The 6264-nt window shown below is 37.5% G+C and overlaps 1 non-coding gene across 1 annotated transcript; it reads right to left on the bottom strand.

The window, feature by feature from the left end:
* Window positions 1-3134: 3134 nt before the first annotated feature.
* LOC141676319 (small nucleolar RNA R71) lies at window positions 3135-3241 on the bottom strand. The gene has a single exon (XR_012556917.1). It is a non-coding gene; the product is annotated as a small nucleolar RNA R71 (small nucleolar RNA).
* Between the last annotated feature and the right edge of the window lie 3023 nt (window positions 3242-6264).

The raw sequence follows: 6264 nt of genomic DNA, 5'->3' as shown, positions 1-6264 counted from the left end.
TAAAATAAACTAACATATGTCTATGCCAATTTACTCTTCAGAATTTATTTAAGCATCAATTCACAAAGTTATGCATGGTCACAATATATGTGTATACCGTAACAATATTATAATCAAAAGATAAAAAATGCACCATTCAAGTATTGTGTCAAATAACTATAACCCTCTCAGTATTATAATTAACTCGTTAACCTACTAGAGTTGATCAGATAATAGCAAGTATGTATCATGATCTCCACTTGAATGAATAAACTGTAAACTATATATAGTATTTCTTATCAAAACACCAACAATCCCATACCAGAGTTCCATAAAAATTCTAACTCATATATATTTAGTTCATAATCAAAGTATTAAAATAATCCCAAGATAACCAACACATATGCATAAAAAGAGATATAAAAAGATAACACATATTCATAAGAAGAGATATAAAAAGATAAGAGAAAACAAAGCCAAATAGATGTCTCCAATGGCTAAATTCTTCTCCGTTGATGGCTTCTTCTCCTCCTCCCTTGTGCGGCTACTTGTCTCTTGCCTCCCTCTATGTCTTAGGCCTGGTCTAATCTAATAATATATAATAAAAGTATTTTTAATGAATTAAAGGAAATATATAAGGAGATTTCCCAATTAGAATTGAATTATGAGAAAGTAAAAATTCGTAGTTGACTTTTGGGTTCTGATTTTGGGATGATTCGGATGGATTATAAATTCAAGACCAATTCTGAATTGAATCTCTTCTCATAAACTTTCCATTGGTTGTTGAATCGTCAGAATCGGACTTCTAGAACTCCATATATGACCCAAAGAGTTTACACTGCGCAGTTGGCCCATAAAATCCGATTTTTAATCGAATTAAACTCCAAATCTGATTTTGTAATCTCCAAACCTTCCTTTATTATATCTCCTTGATACCTAAAATATAAATTAAATATTTATTAAATAAAAATCCAAATTAATGCACAATAACCAAAATATAGGGATAACATTAAGATAAAATACACGCTCATCATGATACAAATGCTATAAGTGAAGGGTTTTTAGCACATAAACGCAACGAAAATTGTAAATTTAAATCTTACAAATCGAAACCCTCCGCAGGATCTGATAAGTGGATTTTATATCCACTTGGAACGCTTTATTACAAGCTTAAATTGGTGTTTTGGACTCAAGTTGTTGGTATTTTAATGTGTATTTGTGTTATTGCATTTCAGGTATCAATTAAATGAAGAAAGGAGCTTTTAAAGGAAATATGATGAAAGGTGATCAGATTTGGAATCCAAGGCCATTGTCAAGTTGTATAGAATCTCGTTAGCTTCGTGTGGGCAGTTGAATCGCCTAATTCTGACGAGTAAAACTCAAGTTATAGCCAAAATAAGATTCATTAGAATTTTCCAGAAGCCGCCCACGCGGCCGCGTCAGAAGTGCACGCGACCGCGTGCTGACACGCGACCGCGTGCTGACACGCGGCCGCGTCAAACCCGCACGCGACCGCATGCTGATGCGCGGCTGATTTCGCTGAAAAAAGCCTTTTTTAGCGGAATTTGATAATTTTAAGGGTACAAGTCCACTAGGGGCTTATATATACTTAAAAAAGGGTTTTCATCATCCAGGAAGATTGGGAGATGAAGGAGAAGACCTAGAAGTACAAAACAACTCCAAAAAAGAAGATCTTATTTTCTACTTGTGATTTTTTGAAAATAGTTGTAACTTTGGATGCTTATTTTCATTCTTGTTGAACCTAGCCCTTTTTTTTATTCATACTTTGATTATATTCAGTTTATTAAGACCTTGTTTTATACCATGCTTTCATTGGAACCCATGATGACGATGAGTTCAATTATGGGCTAATCATTATCATGGGATTCTAGCGGATTTACTTATGGATTTCAGTAATTAATTTGTTTCAATATCTTGGTGTGTGGTGATTGATTGATATCCTAGTATTGGTTGTGCTTATTCGTCTTATGCGTAGCTAACATATAAGATAGCGTGTTAATCTCTATTGAAGCGACAGTGAATATAGAGGTTTAGAACTTGCCATGCTAGCATAGGTTCATGTATTTGTTATGCATGATTCGTAGGTAATTTTAACCATCTTATTTGCCCTATGTAATCACGATAGATAACTTGCGCATTAAACCGTTATGTTTTCAATTCTTATAGACATATAAGGACTAAGCATAATTTGTGTCTATTCAACTTATATCTCTTTTGTGGATGCTTGGTAGTAGGGTATTCGTACAACAAAAGTTGGCGTTTACTAGTTTCTGTTATCTGATTAGTGTCATCACCATTACATGCTAAGGTTAAGAACAATAAGGCTATTGAATGAAGTATTTAATGAAGTTAGAATCCCATGTTTGTCATATATAGTAATTAAACCTCAGTTCTCTTAGTTAATGTTATTTAATATAATCTCTTTGTTTAATAAAAACCCAGTTTGTTATTTGTCTTAGACTTGAGCGATAACCATACATTGTTGCATAGGTTCATAAATTGAACTTAACCTAAACCAGTCTCTGTGGGAACGAATCTGATTTATATCCTATACCACTTGCGAACGCGTATACTTGCGTGAATATTAGCACGTGTTTTCCCCTTAACAAGCTTTTGGCGCCGCTGCCGGGGACTCGGTGTTAATTTTTAGTTTATGTGCTTGTCATCAGTGGTCGTTAAAGTTCACTGACTCGGATTCTTTTACTTTCACGGTTTATTTGTTTGTGTTTCAGGTACTCAGTACAATGGGAGATCCAACAGCACGAACGGAAGCCTTGATGAATTTTTCTCAACCTAAGATCAATGACATTCAATATAGTATTGTTCGTCCAGCTATCACAGCTAATACCTTTGAGATCAAGCCTGTCATAATTCAATGGGTGCAGAATTCAATCCAGTTTGGGGGTTCTCCAACTGAAGATCCCAATATGCACATTAGGGATTTCAATGAGATCTGCGACACCTTCAAGTTCAACGGTGTTTCTGAAGATGCTGTGAAGCTGAGACTGTTCCCATTCTCTCTGAGGGATAAGGCTAAGAGCTGGTTACACTCTCTACCAGCTGGTTCGATTACTACTTGGGAAGATCTTGCTCAGAAGTTTCTTACTAAATTCTTCCATATGGCGAAGACAGTTGCACTCATGAATGCTATTACTTAATTTGCGCAGCAAATGGGAGAATCACTATGTGAAGCTTGGGAGCGCTACAAGGAGATGCTTAGGAAGTGTCCTCATCATGGAATGCCTGATTGGATGATCATCAATTGTTTTTACAATGGGTTGGGAGCACAGTCCAGACCCATGCTCGATGCAGCATTAGGCGGAGCATTATGGGCAAAGAGCTACAAGGAAGGTTATGATCTAATTGAATTGATGGCTGCTAATGAATATCAGTATCCAACTCAGAGATGTCTACAGGGCAAGGTAGCAGGAGTTCTTGAAGTGGATACAGCTACGACTATCACTACTCAACTAAAGGTATTTTCTATGAAGATCGATTCTCTGGCTAGCTATGGTGTTAAGCAGATAATTGGTGTTTGTGAGCTGTGTGCAGGTCCGCATGTGACGAAGCAATGCGCTATATCTAGTGACTCAGCTCAGTTTATGAGCAACTTTCAGAGATCGCGGCAACCAGTTCCAGACATTTATCATCCTGACAACCGGAATCATCTTAACTTCAGCTGGAGCAACAATTAGAATGCGATGCACCAGCCGTTCCAGCAGTTTGGAATAAGCTATTCAACCCTCCTGGTTTTCAGCAACAAATTACACCAAAACAACAAACTCTTGGTGCATGTCTATCTTCGAATGAAAAATCTGAATTGGAGGAGTTGCGGCTTATGTGAAAAAACCAGGCTCTTATATGCCAAAGCCAGGCTGTTTCTATCAGGACTCTGGAGAACCAAATAGGGCAAATTGCTAATGCCTTATTGAATCGACCACCAGGAACACTTTCTAGTGATACAGAAATAAATCCAGGAAAGAGGCAAGTTGAAGAACAGGTGAACGCCATCACCTTAAGGTCTGGAAAGGTCGCAAACCCCCAAATTCAGCAAGACGAAGAGCCTGAAAAAATCTCAAGTTTCATAAAATGTAGTTGTGGATGAAGAAGTACAGAAGGAAGCAGAGGTGGAACCAAGGAAGACTACTGTGGAACACACTCCTCCTGAGGGTAATACAGGGGAGATACAGATCTATCCTCCACCATCCTTTTCCTAAGAGGCTGCAGAAGAAAAAGCTGGATAAGCAGTTTTGTGAAGTTTTGGAGGTGTTCAAGAAACTTCATATCAACATACCTTTAGCTGAAGCTCTTGAACATATGCCTAGCTATGCGAGGTTATGAAAGTTATTCTCTCTCGGAAAGTGAAGCTCGATGACTTAGAGACCGTTGCTCTAATGGAGGAATACAGTGCTGTGCTACAACAGAAGTTGCCTCCGAAGCTTAAAGATCCTGGAAGCTTCACTATTCCTTGCACCATCGGAAACTTGTCGTTCGACAAGTGTTTATGTGATTTAGGAGCTAGCATCAATCTGATGCCCTTATCTATCTTCAAGAAGCTTTTCTGCCTAATCCAAAACCAATATACATGTCATTGCAACTAGCTAACCGTTCCATCGCTTATCCACGAGGTATAGTGGAGGATGTCTTGGTCAAGGTGGATAAACTCATCTTCCTTGCTGACTTTGTAATTCTTGATTTTGAGGAAGATAAGAAGATTCCCATAATCTTGGGAAAGACCATTCTTGGCTACAGGTCAAACTATGATTGATGTATAAAAAGGAGAGCTTATGATGAAGGTTCACGATCAAAAGGTCACTTTTAATGTGTTCAAGGCAATAAAGTTACCCACAGCTAAAGAGGAGTACTTTAAAGTAGAGTGGGTAGACTCTGTCGTGAATTCGGAACTTGAGCAATTGCCAAAGTCAGAGACCTTAGAGAGATCCTTAATGGGGAAATCAGTTATTGATGACAAGTGAAAGAGCGAGAGCTACTACAGGTTTTGAATGCACTCCCATGAAGAGGAAGTTAGATATGCCATTGAATTCTCTTGGGTTAGCAGAGCTGAAAATTTCTTAGGAGCGTCTCGAGCCGTCTATTGAAGATGTTTCCACACTTGAGTTTCACCCTCTACCAGATCACTTGAGTTATGCATTCTTAGGTGCATCCATATGATAAGGGCTTGGGATATATTTTTGATGATGTAGAGGGTAGCCGAACGGATATTCCAATTCCTACAGAGGGTTTTTCTCATGTGCAGCAGGTATATGATGGGACTGGTGTTGGCTGATGAGCGGTACAGGCGAGTAATTAGGCATATGGAGGCCATACATGTCATCCACCGATATTTTGCTGAAGATTTGACACACGCTTTCGGTACTGTTGTTCGAGACACTGGTGGCGAGTTTGATTGGCCACCTGATCCTCCACCCGACGAGGGTGACTCTCCCGCTAATTAGGTATGCCTAAAATCCTTATTATTACCTTCAATGAGGACATTGAAATTTTTTAGTTTGGGGGTGATGTATAATAGTAGGATGTGTGTGTGTGTGTCCATATAGATTCATAGATTCATATTGCATGTTTAGTTGTAGTTCATTCATATTTTTGATGATTGTTAATTTAGGACATATTTGTTTATTTTTATGTGATTTCATATAGTTACATTTGTATGCATATTTAGCATGATCCCTTAAGATGAACTATGTTATTTGATAAGTTGATGTTGATTTGAGTATGGTGATGACTAATAGAAGGGATAGTTAAGTCCTAATGAATTGACTTGCATGCCAGAAACAAATATTTTCACAAAGTCTTATAATTTGCTTTTGATCTAGATCATGATCATACTTGTGTTGTTGAGATTTAATCAATTGGTTATATTTAGAATTTGTGATGTTCTCATAATGACGTAAAAATACTGATTTTTTTTATCTGGAGAAAAACTTGGATTTCATTGCTAGTTGTTGTAAAGCTAGGCGTCAAATGGCTAGTAGCCGGCTCATATTTTTATGAGTAGTCTAGGGTTGAATGAGATGGAGCAAAACGCACTCATTCAGAAATTATTGAATAAAAAAAAGAAAAAAGAGAAAAGAGAAAAAAAGAAAAGAAAAAAGGTATGTGTTTATGCATAATTGATCAAGAGTGAGCTCTTTAATACTCGAGTTATTAAGTTCTATGGGACTTTGTGCCTAGTGACCTAAGGCTTTTATAGTCTGGGATCCGCTAACCTAACGCTCGCTACATGGGTATTATTGCATAAGTCTT

The sequence above is a fragment of the Apium graveolens genome, chromosome 7 (genome assembly GCF_009905375.1).
Source record: "Apium graveolens cultivar Ventura chromosome 7, ASM990537v1, whole genome shotgun sequence".
NCBI lineage: Eukaryota > Viridiplantae > Streptophyta > Magnoliopsida > Apiales > Apiaceae > Apium > Apium graveolens.
The sequence above is the reverse complement of the archived record's forward strand: the minus strand, read 5'-3'. Positions and strand labels throughout refer to the sequence as shown.